The following is a 14,819-nucleotide window of genomic DNA, read 5'->3' as shown; positions in this document are numbered from 1 at the left end:
AAGATAAACTGGCAAAAATATTTTTTAAATGTATGCACAGGTCTGTTATTCCTTACAACAGTATTTGTAATAGCAAAAAGACCAGAAACAACACAAAATCCATCAGCAATTGGTTAAATCAGGATTGGTTAAATAATGTCAGATCCATAAAGTAGATCTCCAGAATATATCATTAAAGGGCAAAGTGGAGAAAAGTGTGTATATACAGTAAAATGTACATTATTTACAAAATTTGCTATGTGTTTAAGGTAAAAAGATAAATATAAACATTTTTAAATGGTTAACTAGAGGGAAAGGAAAAGAACAGTATGAGGGATAAAAATAGAAGTCTTCTTTGAACATACCTTGTTTTATAAATTTGACTTTGGAATTATGTAAATATTTTACATAATTATAAAACAAAATTAAAATTAAAGATTTTAAGATGAAGCAAAAGAATCTAAATTAGTATATGGGGGTGGCATAACCCCACAAAAAGGAAGTTTCAATCAACTTAAAACAGTAATTTGTGCATCCCTAGTGGAATAAACCCTAAGGGAAAAAAAAGGGAAAAAAACCTTTAACTTTTTTTACTCACATTATTAGTGGTAGTGTTGGTATTAGTATTCTAAGACTACTGTGTGTGTACTGTAGTTAAAGCAAATGAGTAATAATCTTACCTGTTATTACTAGAATCTTCTTAGAACTGGAATTCCCTGCAGAGGAGAAAGGAAGAGTAGAAGAGGATAAGTAAAACCCTGAGTTTGCAGGGTTTTATAAATAAAACCCTATACAAGTTCACAATACATTTTATTTAAAAAAAAAATTTTCTCCTTTCTATTGAACAGGCCTCAAAACAATCACCAATCCTATGGCAGTGAGCATCCTAGCCCGTGGATGGTAGTCTTGAAATAATACTTCCCACTAAAGGAAACAAAGATTCTTGACAAAAAAAAAAAGGCTAATTCCAGATGTGAGACAAGAAATGTACAAAGGAGGCTATAAGTTAGAGAGAAGATGGCAGAGTAGAAGGACTTGAGCTCACCTCCTCTCATGAAAAACACCAAAATCACAACTAACTGCTGAACAACCATCAACAAAAAAGACTCAAACTTACCAAAAATGATAGTCTACATCCAAAGACAAAAAGAAGCCACAATGAGATGGTAGGAGGGGCGCTTTCATGATACAATCAAATCCCATACCTGCCAGGTGGGCGACCCACAACCTGGAAAATAATTATATTGCAGACAGAGGTTCTCCCACAAGAGCGCAAGTTCTGAGCCCCATGTCAGGCTTCTCAGCCTGGGGGTCTTGCATCAGGAGGAGGAGCCCCCAGAGCATTTGGCTTTGAAGGCCAGCAGGGCTTGAATGCCTGAGCTCCACAGGACGGGGGGAAACAGAGACTCCACTCTTAGAGGACACACACAAGGTTTCACATGCACTGGGAGCTTGGGCCAGACCTACCTGTGGGTCTTGGAGGGTCTCCTGGGGGAGGCAGAGGTCAGCTGTGGCACACGGTGGGGGCAAGGACACTGGTGGTGGAGGCCCCAGTGAATATTCATTGGCATGAGCTCTCCTGGAGGTCACCAGTTTGGTACTGAGACCTGGCCCCATCCAACAGCCTGCAGGCTCCAGTGCTGGGACACCTCAGGCCAAACAACCAACTGGGTGGGAACACAGCCCCACCCATCAGCAGACAGGCTGCCTAAAGTAGTCCTGATCCCACAGCTACCTCTACACATATCCCTTGACACGGCCCTACCCACAAGAGGGACAGGACACCCAGCTCCATGCACCAGTGGGCAGGGAGTCCCTCCCACTGGTCCGTCCCACCAGGACACTTGCACAGGCCCTGGACCAACCTCACCCACCAGGGGGCAGACACCAGAAGCTAGAAGAGCTACAACCTGCAGCCTGAGGAACAGAGGCCACAAACACAGAAAGTTAGACAAAAAGAGTTGGCAGAGAAATATGTTGCAGACAAAGGAACAAGATAAAACTCCAAAAGACCAACTAAATGAAGTGGAGATACACAATCTTCCTGAAAAAGAATTCAGAGTAATGATAGTAAAGATGACCCAAGATCTCAGAAAAAGAATGGAGGCATAGATCAAGAAGATACATGAAATGTTTTACAAAGAGCTAGAAGATTTAAAGAACAAACAAACAGATGAACAATACAATAACTGAAATGAAATATACACAAGAAGGAGTTAATAGCAGAATAAATGAGGCAGAAGAACGAATAAGTGAGCTGGAAGACAGATTGGTGGAAATCACTGCTGTGGAACAGAAGAAAAAAGAATGAAAAGAAATGAGGACAGTCTAAGAGATCTCTGGGACAATATCAAATGCACCCACGTTTGCATTGTAGGGGTCCCAGAAGGAGAAGAGAGAGAAAACGGGCCTGAGAAAATATTCGAAGAGATAATAGCCGAAAACTTCCCTAACATGGGAAAAGAAACACTCAAGTCCAGGAAGCGCAGAGAGTCCCACACAGGATAAAACCAAGGAGGAACACATCAAGACACATATTAATCAAATGCACAAAAATTAAAAACAAAGAGAAAATATTAAAAGGAACAAGAGAAAAGCAGCAAATAACATACAAGGGAATCCCCAAGAGGTTATCAGCTGATTTCTCAGCAGAAACTGCAGGTCAGAAGGTAGTGGCATGACATATTTAAAGAGAAGAAAGAGAAAAACCTACAACCAAGAATATTCTACCCAGCAAGGCTCTTGTTCAGAGTTGATGGACAAGTCAAAAGCTTTACAGGCAACCAAAAGCTAAGAGAATTCAGCATGACCAGACCAGCTTTGCAACAAATGCTAAAGGAACTTCTCTAGATGGAAAAGAAAGGCCACAGCTAGAAACAAGAAAATTATGAATGGGAAAGCTCACCAGTAAAGGCAAACATACAGCAAAGTAGGAAATAATCCACACACAAATATGATATCAAAACCAGCAACTGTGAGAAAAGGAGAGTACAAATGCAGGATATTGGAAATGCATTTGAAATTAAGAGACTAGCAACTTAACATAATCTTGTATATATATAGACTGCTATATCAAAACCTCATGGTAACCACAAACCAAAAATCTACAATACATACACACACACACAAAAGAAAAAGTAATCCAAACACAACACTAAAGATAGCCATCAAATCACAAGAGAACAAAAGAGGAAGGGAAGAAAAAAGACCTACAAAAACAAATCCATAACAATTAACAAAATGGCAATGGGAACATAATACCAATAATTACCTTAAATGTAACAGATTAAATACTCCAATCAAGTCATAGACTGGCTGAATGGATACAAAAAGAGGACCTGTATACATGCTGTCTACAAGAGACCCATTTCAGATATAGGGACAAACACAGACAAAGTGAGGGGATGGAAAAATGTATTCCATGCAAATGGAAATCAAAAGAAAGCTGGAGTAGTAATACCCATATCAGACAAAATAGACTTTAAAATAAAGATTGTTACAAGAGACAAAGAAGGACACTCCATAATGATCAAGGGATCAATCCAAGAAGAAGATATAACAATTGTAAACATATATGCACCCAACGGACTTCCCTGGTGGCGCAGTGGTTGACAGTCCACCTGCCAATTCAGGGGACACGGGTTCGAGACCTGGTCCGGGAAGATTCCACATGCTGCGGAGCAACTAAGCCCGTGCACCAAAACTATTGAGCCTGTGCTCTAGAGCCCGCAAGCCACAACTACTGAGCCCATGTGCCACAGCTACTGAAGCCCACGCACCTAGAGCCCGTGCTCCGCAATGAGAAGCCACTGCAATGAGAAGCCCACACACCACAACAAAGAGTAGCCCCCACTCGCCGCAACTAGAGAAAAGCCTGGGTGCAGCAATGAAGACCCAATGCAGCCAAAAATTAACAAATTAATTAATTTAAAATATATATATATATATATATATATATATATATATATGCACCCAACACAGGAGAACCTCAATATATAAGGCAAATGCTAACAGCCATAAAAGGGAAAAATTGACAGTAACACAATAACAGTGGGAGACTTTAACACCCCACTTTCATCAATGGACACATCATCCAGACAGAAAATCACTAAGGAAACACAGGCCTTAAATGACACATTAGACCAGATGGACTTAATTGATAATTATAGAACATTCCATCCCAAAGCAGCAGAATACACATTTTTCTCAAGTACACATGGAACATTCTCCAGGACAGATCACATGCTGCACCACAAAGCAAGCCTTGGTAAATTTACAAAAATTGAAATCATATCAAGCATCTTTTCCAACCACTATGCACTATGAGATTAGAAATCAATTACAAGAATAAAACTGTAAAAAACACAAACACATGGAGGCTAAACAATATGTTACTAATCAACCAATGGATCACAGAAGAAATCAAAGAGGTAATCAAAAAATACCTAGAGACAAATGAAAATGAAAACACAGTGAGCCAACACCTATGGGATGCAGCAAGGGCAGTCCTCAGAGGGAATTTTATAGCAATACAATCTTACCTCAGGAAACAAGAAACATCTCAAATTAACAACCTAAAATTACACCTAAAGCAACTAGAGAAAGAAGAACAAACAAAACCCAAAGTTAGTAGAAGGAAAGAAATCATAAAGATCAGAGCAGAAATAAATGAAATAGAGACAAAGAAAAATATAGAAAACATCAATAAACGAAAAGCTGGTTCTTTGAAAAGATAAATAAAATTGATAAACCTTTAGCCAGAGGCATCAAGAAAAAAGGGAGAGATCTGAAATCAATAAAATTAAAAATAAAGAGGAAACAACTGACACCACAGATATACAAAGGATCATAAGAAACTACTACAAGCAACAATATGCCAGTAAAATGGACAACCTAGAGGAAATGGACAAATTCTTAGAAACATATAACCTTCCAAACCTGAACCAGGAAGAAATAGAAAATATGAATAGACCAATCACAAGTACTGAAATTGAAACTGTGATTTAAAAACCTCCAACAAACAAAAGTCCAAGACCAGATGGCTTCACAGACGAATTCTATCAAACATTTAGAGAAGAGTTAACACCTATCATTCTGAAACTATTCTTAAAAACTGCAGAGGAAGGAACACTCCCAAACTCATTCTATGAGGCCACCATCACCCTGATTACAAAATGAGACAAAGATACCACAAAAAAAGAAAATTATAGGCCAATAAACATAGATACAAAAATTCTCAACAAAATACTAGCAAACAGAATCCAACAACACATTAAAAGGATCATACAGCATGATCAAGTGGGATTTATCCCAGGGATGCAAAGGTTTTTTAATATCTGCATATCATTCAGTGTGATACAAAATTTTTTTTTCAAAAAGTCTTTTAATTGTTCAAAATAGCACAAAATGACATCGCAGTATGGTAATATTGAGTCACAGGGGTTACTCTACAATAGATGAACAGGCTTACTGTTTCCAGAAATGAGAGATCAAAGGGTGCTTGGGAATAGGGATGGGGAAAACAATGGGACCAGGCAGTGGGCTCCAAGGTGACTAAACGTGACATTTTCCACACATTAACAAATTGAAGAATAAAAAACATATGATCATCTCAATAGATGCAGAACAAGCTTTTGATAAAATTCAACACCGATTTATGATAAAAACTCTCCAGAAAGTGGGCATAGAGGGAACCTACCTCAACATAATAAAGGCCATATATGACAAGCTCACAGCTAACATCATACTCCCAATGGTGAAAAGTTGAAAGCATTTTCTCTAAGATCAGGAGCAAGACCAGTATGTCCATTCTTGCCACTCTTATTCAACATAGTTCTGGAAGTCCTAGCCATGGCAATCAGAGAAGAAAAAGAAAGAAAAGGAATACAAATTGGAAAAGAAGAAGTAAAACTGTCACTGTTTGCAGATGACAAGATACTATACACAGAAAATCCTAAAGATGCTACCAGAAAACTACTAGAGCTCATCAATGAATTTGGTAAAGCTGCAGGATACAAAATTAATACACAGAAATCTCTCACATTTCTTTTTTTTTTTTTAACATTTATTTATTTATTTATTTATTTGGCTGCACCAGGTCTTAGTTGTAGGACATGGGATCTTCATTGCAGCACCCGGGATGTTCACTGCAGCGTGTGGGCTCTTTTAGTTGTGGCATGTGGGCTCTTTTAGTTGCAGCATGCAGGATCTAGTTCCCTGACCAGGGATTGAACCCAGGCCCCATGCATTGGGAGCACAGAGTCTTAACCGCTGGACCACCAGGGAAGTCCCTCTTGCATTTCTATACACTAACAACGAAAGATAAGAAAGAGAAATTAAGGAAACAGTCCCATTTACCATCACAAAGAATAAAATACTTAGGAATAAACCTACCTAAGGAGGCAAAAAACCTGTACTCGAAAACTATGAGACGCTGATAAAAGCAATCGAAGATGACACAAACAGATGGAAAGATATACCATGTTCTTGGATTGGAAGAATCAATACTGTCAAAATGACTATACTACCCAAGGTAATCTAGATTCAGTGCAATCCTTATCAAATACCAATGGCATTTTTCAGTAGAACAAAAAATTTTTAATTTGTATGGAATCACAAAAGACCTTGAATAGCCAAAGCAATCCTAAGAAAGAAAAACAGAACTGGAGGAATCAGGCTCCCTGACTTCAGACTATACTACAAAGCTACAGTAATAAAAACAGTATGGTATTGTCACAAAAAGAGAAATATAGCTCAATGGGATAGGACAGAAAGCCCAGAAATAAACTCATGTACCTATGGTCAATCTATGACAAAGGAGGCAAGAATATACAATGGAGAAAAGACAACCACTTCAATAAGTGGTGCTGGGAAAACTGGACAGCTACATGTAAAAGAATGAAACTAGAACATTCTCTAACACCATACACAAAAATAAACTCAAAATGGATTAGACTTAAATATAAGACCGAATACTATTTAAAACTGTTAGAGGAAAACATAGGGCACTCTTTGACATAAATTGCAGCAATATCTTTTTGGATCCACTTCCTAGAGTAATGAAAATAAAAACAAAAATAAACAAATGGGACCTAATTAAATGTAAAAGCTTCTGCACAGCAAAGGAAACTATAAATAAAATGAAAAGACAATCCTCAGAATGGGAGAAAATATTTGCAAACAATGCAACCAACAAGGGATTAATCTCCAAAATATACAAACAGCTCAATATCAAACAAAAAAACCCAGTCAAAAAAATGGACAGAAGATCTAAATAGACATTTCTCCAAAGAAGACATACAGATGGCCAAAATCACATGACAAGATGCTCAACATCCCTAATTATTAGAGAAATGCAAATCAAATCTATAGTGAGGTATCACCTCACACCGATCAGAATGGCCATCATCAAAAAGTCTACAAACAATAAATGCTGGAGAGGGTGTGGAGAAAAGGGAACCCTCCTACACTGTTGGTGGGAATGTAAATTGGTACAACCACTATGGAGAACAGCATAGGGGTTCCTTAAAAAACTAAAAATAGAACTAGCATATGATCCAGCAATCCCTCTCCTGGGCATATATCTGGAGTAAACCATAATTACAAAAGATACATGCACCCCAATGTTTCATTGCAGCACTATTTACAATAGCCAAGACATGGAAGCAACCTAAATGTCCATCAACACAGGAATGGATAAACAAGATGTGATACACACACACACACACACACACACACACACACACAATGGAATATTACTCAGCCATAAAAATGAATGAAATAATGCCATTTGCAGCAACATGAACGGACCTAGAGATTATCATACTAAGTGAAGTCAGTCAGACAGAGGAAGACAAATATCATTATGATGTCACTTACATGTGGAATCTAAACATGAACTTATTTACAGAACAAAAACAGACCTACAGACTTCAAAAACAAACTTATGGTTACCAAAGGGGAAAGGTGGGAGGGGAGAGGGATAAATAAGGAGTTTGGGATTAACATATACACACTACTATAAATAAAATAGATAAATCAACAAGGACCTGCTGTATAGCACAGGGAACTTTACTCAATATTCTGTAATAACCTATATGGGAAAAGAATCTGAAAAAGAATGGAAATATGTATATGTATAACTGAATCACTTTTCTGTACACCTGAAACTAACACAACATTGTAAATCAACTATACTCCAATATAAAATAAAAATTAAACTTAAAAAAGAATAACTTCAATTGCAAAAAAAAAAAAAAGAAAGGAGAAATGTACAAAGGAACCTAGAATATCTTATTATACCAGATATAAAGAAAGCTATCAAAGACTATTAGAGTCACGTTAAATGACTCTGGAGCCCACTAGTCAACAAGAACCATTGAGCAGGCCTGACTACTGCTCCATGGGATGGGAGACACCTGGGACGCTTGACTGCTGGACCCACAAGGACAGCAGGGACTGTAACCACCATTCAAACCTCCTCGTCAATCGCACAGTGTGGGCAAACCCCTGGTCCCAGGAATACGGCCTGGTGGGCCACAGGGGCCTGACGCCCAAGGGCAAGTGTGCAAGAGCTAACTGCAAACGTGTGTTCCACTGTGACTCAGCATCGAGGCTCCCTGGAATCAGTTCTCAGGTCTGGCTGTGTAGAGACAGACGAGGCCACAAAAAATTAAAAATGAACCAAAAAACCACTGAGCAGAGAGAGGGCAGTTTGAGCAACAGTAAGAATAAAAACTCCAACAAGAGGAAGATATATTAGGCTAATGATTTGTTGAAAATTAAAGCTTCTGAATTATAACACATTTCCCTTTCACTTTTTTTGACCCAAATACCACGTTTATTTCACAAACACTGGGAAGATGGGCTGGAGGCAGAGGTGGGACACGGGTGCAAAGCTGCACAGTCATCAGCAGCCCACTCGCCACACTGAGGGTCCAGCCAGGCAGTGCCTCCAAGTTCACAGGCAGCAGAAGTGAGTGCAGGGAGGGCCCTGAACACCAAGCCCCCTGAAAGCCTAAGGGGCACAGCTCCAGCTGTCCCGGGAAAACCACAAATAAACAAGAGTGGGGGGTGGCCCCACCCACACAGATCGTCTAATCACCCATCTTCACTCTGGAGGTCTGAAGGATTGCAACGATGACCCCAAAGAGGCCGATGGCGCTGCCAAAGATCTGCACGATGAGAATCTTTACAAAGAGGCTGGGGTTCTGCACATCAGCCAAGGTGGCTCCACTGCCCACGACGCCCACACAGACTCCACAGAAGAGGTTAGACAGGCCCACTGTGAGGCCAGCCCCAAACATGGAGTAGCCTGCATGGTAGTTTTGATGGCCAACGGCCTTGGGGTCAGTAGCACTGCAAGGCTCAGCCATGTTGCTAATGACAATCGCCATGATGATGCCGTAGATGGCCACAGCCTCACAGAAGACGACGCTGATCAGGTTCTTGGTCTTAATCCTGGGGGCCTTCACCCCTTCCCCAGTGATGTAGATGCCCCATGCTGCCCCAACCACAGACAGGGAGATAGCTAGGCCAATGCCCAGGTTTGACCACATGACGGGGGAAGTCTCCGTCAGGAACCATGCCACATCAAAGCGGGAGCCCAAGTCAAAAATGGTGTAGCAGATTCCCATGACGAGCAGGCAGGCCCTGAAGGCCACGAAGACCCCGGAGTAGAGCAGCACTAGCCCCGTCATGGCGGCAACAACGCCATGGCGGGGCAGGAGCTCAAACCGCGTCCCTGCATCTGCTATCCACCCTGCAGCCTGTGGGCCCGCCCTGCAGCGTCACCTCCTCTTTCATTTTTATTGTGATTCCTTTTCCCTGTTATTTTTCATTGTACCAGTAACATTATTTTTAGAGGAAAAACACTGAAATACAAACATTAATATATGTATTTGAAAGTAGATATTTTCCCTATACTAAGCACATGTTGTATCATATATTTTCCATGTTGAAAATATTCTTCTCTCTGTGGGAGAGTACCAGCTGTTTAGTGGTATGCAAAGGAACTTATTTTACCCTTAATCCACTGAATCTCCTAGGGGATACCACTGTAAAATATGTCAATGGTTTTTTTTTTTCCTGGAAATGGTCTACTAAATAATCTCTTTTCTTTATTGTCTTCAGAAATTAAAACATTAGCATGAAAAATTTCAAAATTTCTTAATTATTTTTATTTGGGAAAAGTGTACTCATTAGAATATATGGAATATTAAACCCTAAATAAGAGGACTTTATATCAAAAGAAATATCATTAATCATCTAATGAATGTCAAAAATTCTATTTGTGTTCCTGCCAAAATACAGAAACTTATTTTTAAAAATTGAACTATTACTTTCTTTGTGTGTGTGTGTGTGTGTAATTCAGATTTTATTGATTATATCATTCCATACAATTTTAAAGTAAACAGACTTTGAGAAAATATACTGGGAATATTAAACAGATGATGGCAATATTGATGAAAATGTTCCAGTGTTTTACATAAGGTAGTATAAGAGGCACCACTGCCACCATCACCCTCCGAAATTTGTATGTTTCACATAAAAAGAGTAAAATAGTTCATTGGCATTTAACTAGCATTATTCTTTGTAATTTATGCACCAAGATACACCTAAACAACTGCAGAATCTTCAGAGCAAAACAAAGCATTTTCTTTCACTAGTAGATATAGCAGTTTCAGTTTCTTTAAAAAACAAGCAAACATGGGCTTCCCTGGTGGTGCGGTGGTTAAGAATCTGCCTGCCAATGCCGGGGACATGGGTTTGAGCCCTGGTCCGGGAAGATCCCACATGCCGCAGAGCAACTAAGCCTGTGTGCCACAACTACTGAGCCTGTGCTCTAGAGCCCGCGAGCCACAACTACTGAGCCCGCGAGCCACAACTACTGAAGCCCGCGCGCCTAGAGCCCATGCTCCACAACAAGAGAAGCCAACACAGTGAGAAGCCCGCACACCGCAACGAAGAGTAGCCCCTGCTCGCCGCAACTAGAGAAGGCCCACACGCAGTAACAAAGACCCAATGCACCCAAGAATAAAAATAAAATTAAATAAATAAATTTAAAAACAAGCAAACAAATCAACACAACTACACACACAACCCCAAAACAAAAGTTGGCATATTTCAGTGGTCCTGAATTTTGATGTTTCTATTGTATTAATTAAAGAAATAAAATGTGATTCAGCATTTAAAAATGAGACTGATCTTCTTCACCATAATTATACTTACTTTATAATTCAAACGATCTAACTGAAGCCAATGTTAACCCAGCAAAAACCATGGATACAACTCAAACTGCTCTTTGGCTAAGGAAATTTCTTTAAAAGTTAACTATTCTTTAAAAACTCAAACCCAAGCTGCACAGGTGTAACTTTAAGAACCAACAACTGACCCTTCCAGAAACCACAGCAGTAGTTCCAAGTGTTTTGAAGCTGGGGAACATACACAGAATCGCTGTAAATCGCACATACACATCAGTAACTTCCTGATAAAACTGTACTAATAGTTTCCTCTACTATGACTAAAAAAATAAATCAAGCAGGTACTACAGTTCAGCATTTAAAAGACTTCTATGCCTATTTTTACAAAGATGCTTGGGCTGAGACATACGTTTGGATACTTGAAAACAAACAAGGCTTGAAATGTGGTTTTATGTGAAACCATTTAGAAGAACTCAGTTATCAAAAAACTAAAAATACACAACAGATAAATAGGAATTTATTAAAACCACTGTCTCTAACAATATAAAAATTAAATATTAAGGCATCTTTTACTCTCATCTTGGTGCATGCAGCAAAGAGAAGTGTTTTAAATAGGAACCAGCACTTCTATTTCAAATGCTTTCTAACACATTTGGCAGATTTTTTTTCTTTCTCCTATTCCACATTCCATTGAAAGCTCTCATGATCAAACACCATGACCCAAACCAAGAGAAAAGTATAAACAGACATTGACTTATTAAAAAGCAGTTCACCCTTGAAAAATAAAAAGGAACTACAAAGAATATTCTGTATAGGGAATTTCCTGGCGGCCCAGTGGTTAGGACTCAGCGCTCTCACTGCCAAGGGCCCGGGTTTGATCCCTGGTCAGGGAACTAGGATCCTGCACGCTGCGCGGTGTGGGGAAAAAAAGAATTATGCATAAAGTTCAAATACTAGTATTTAAATTTCTCTAAAGCAATTTGTGCTTCAGTAATTAAGAGAAAGAAGGGATGAAGACTTAAAGATGAGAAGCCTATTAATATGGATCACACTGTGGACTCGTTCACTCAGTAGTCTGCTCTGTTGAGATGAGAATTTGAAAAGGGCTTCATACTCCCTTAAAAAAAAAAAATCACATTCACCAGAATAAGATCATTTAAATTAACACTGATTATATATAATTCCCCATATTTGTCCACTTATGAAGCTCAATTTCTTCATAAAATATACTAAACAGTAACATTTTCACCTTTAATTAAGGCAAGTTTGGGACTTTATGTTTGTAGAGTAACAGGCCATAGCATGTAATCTTGCCAGCCCTCCCACCCCCATCAAGTGTGAATGTGATCAAGCCTCTACACCCAGCTACCAACCTATGAAACTACAGATGTTAGAAGAACATGTTAAATTATTTATGCCTAAAGGATCCAATCAGCAAAATCCAGATCTTGGAAAATTGTACAGGACAAATGACCCAATTTCTTCAACAAATTGGAAAAAAATACAAAGTTGTAGAGGAGGAACCTATGGTGACTTGAAAGATTTATCAACTAATGGCCTTGCGTAGACTTTAGTTCAGTACCATTCAAACAAACTAAAAATAAATATGGCTCCACACAAACACTTGTACATAAGCAATTATTCGTAACAGCCAAAAAAATGGATAAACAAAGCCTGGTAAATCCATACAAAGGAATATTATTCGGCCACAACAAGGAATGAAGTCCTTATTCTTGTTACAACAGATCAACCTTAAAAACTTTATACTAGGGCTTCCCTGGTGGCGCAGTGGTTGAGAATCTGCCTGCCAATGCAGGGGACACGGGTTCGAGCTCTGGTCTGGGAAGATCCCACATGCCACGGAGCAACTAGGCCCGTGAGCCACAATTATTGAGCCTGCGCGTCTGGAGCCTATACTCTGCAACAAGAGAGGCCGCGATAATGAGAGGCCCGCGCACCGCGATGAAGAGTGGCCCCCACTTGCCGCAACTAGAGAAAGCCCTCGCACAGAAACGAAGACCCAACACAGCCAAAAATAAATAAATAAATAAGTAAACCCAAAAGTTAAAAAAAAAACAAAAACAAAAAAACTTTATACTAAGTGAGGGTGTTACCGAACCAGGTTTGTTCTGCCGGATGTGCAGAAAGTCAAAATGGTGAGACGCCGAGGTTTGCAGCAAAGCGAGGAGACGGGAAGACAATCTCAAATCTGCCTTCCCAAAGGCAAGGGGCTCAGGTATTAATGGGAAAAAGAACAAAGAAGCAGGGCAGTCTGAGGCGTGGAGGGAGAGGAAACGTTATTGGAAAAAGGTGTGATAATTGTTCTGGGCAGGCCTCTGCACGTTCAATATGTCACAAGCAGATGCTCCCGCATGCCCAGTTGAAGGGTCAGTGGTCCTATCCAGTCCTAAGCAGCTCGGCTCAAACCAGACAGAACTGACTCTTGGCTCAACTTGAAGCAGAGGCAGCTGACTCCAAGTTCCTGGAAAACACCTTGGGCAAACATATTGTCTAGGCTACGTGCTGCTTGGAGGACCTGAAAGTCTTAAAACCTTGATTAGTGAAGGCAGGTGACGTGGATTGCACCACGGTTTCAAATGAAGCCAGACATAAAAGACCACATATTGTAATTATTCCACTTATATGAAATATCCAGAAGAGGCATACCCACAGAAATTAATTTGGAAATGGGTAGTGACTGCTAATGGATACAGGGTTTCTTCTTGGTGTGATGACTGTACAACTTTGTGAAAATACTATAAACCACTGGACTGTACACTTTAAAAGGGTGAATTTTATGGCATGTGAATTGTATCTCAGAAAATACAGCATTCATGGGACAAATGGAAATTTGAATAATGACTTGCTACTTGATAATATTATCAGTTTATAATATTAAAAAATATTTATTTTTTGAGATACATTCTCAAAAATTTACAGATGAAATATGATGCTAGAATTCGCTTTAAAAATAATACAGAATAGGTGGGAAATCGTTATTTTGAGTAAGGATTACATCAGGCAAGAATCATCAATGGATTCTGTAATGGTCCTAACATATGCCCACCAATTCTTTGATATTCTCCCTTCAAGAGTTGGAACTTTAGGGAATTCCCTGGCAGTCCAGTGGTTAGGACTCAGCACTTTCACTGCCAAGGGCACGGGTTCAATCCCTGGTCGGGGAACTAAGATCCCACAAGCCGCGCGGTGTGGCCATAAAAAAAAAAAAAAAAAAAAAGAGTTGTAACTTAAAAAAAAAAAAAATTGGAGCTAAATTTCCCTTCCCTGGAATGTGGGCTGGACTTGGTTCCTCACTTCTAATGAGTTGACTGTAGTGGAGGTGACAGTGTGTGACTTCTAAGACTAGGTCACAATGCTTTGCCCTCTCCTTGCCCTCTCAGGGATCACTTGCTCTAGATGAGGCCAGTACCATGCTATGAGGACACACAAGCAACCCCAGGGAGAGGTCCATGTGGCAAGGAACCAAGGCCTCCTCAGTTCCCACTAACTAAGATCCCATAGGCTGTACGGTGCGGCATTGAAAAAAAAAAAGCTCTGAAGAACACAATTGACAAAACTGGAATAAGAATGGTACAGTAGATAAAATTATTGAGTCAATGTTCAATTTACTGAGTTTGA

At 39.6% G+C, this 14,819-nt stretch overlaps 1 pseudogene across 1 annotated transcript; it reads right to left on the bottom strand.

Annotated features, from left to right (window-relative positions):
- Nucleotides 1-6,282: 6,282 nt before the first annotated feature.
- Nucleotides 6,283-12,943, bottom strand: LOC309665519 (V-type proton ATPase 21 kDa proteolipid subunit c'' pseudogene; annotated as a pseudogene). The gene has a single exon. The product of its transcript is annotated as a V-type proton ATPase 21 kDa proteolipid subunit c'' pseudogene (transcript).
- Nucleotides 12,944-14,819: the final 1,876 nt, after the last annotated feature.

The sequence above is a fragment of the Balaenoptera physalus genome (genome assembly GCF_965194825.1).
Source record: "Balaenoptera physalus genome assembly, chromosome: 8".
NCBI classification, from domain to species: Eukaryota; Metazoa; Chordata; class Mammalia; order Artiodactyla; family Balaenopteridae; genus Balaenoptera; species Balaenoptera physalus.
The sequence above is the reverse complement of the archived record's forward strand: the minus strand, read 5'-3'. Positions and strand labels throughout refer to the sequence as shown.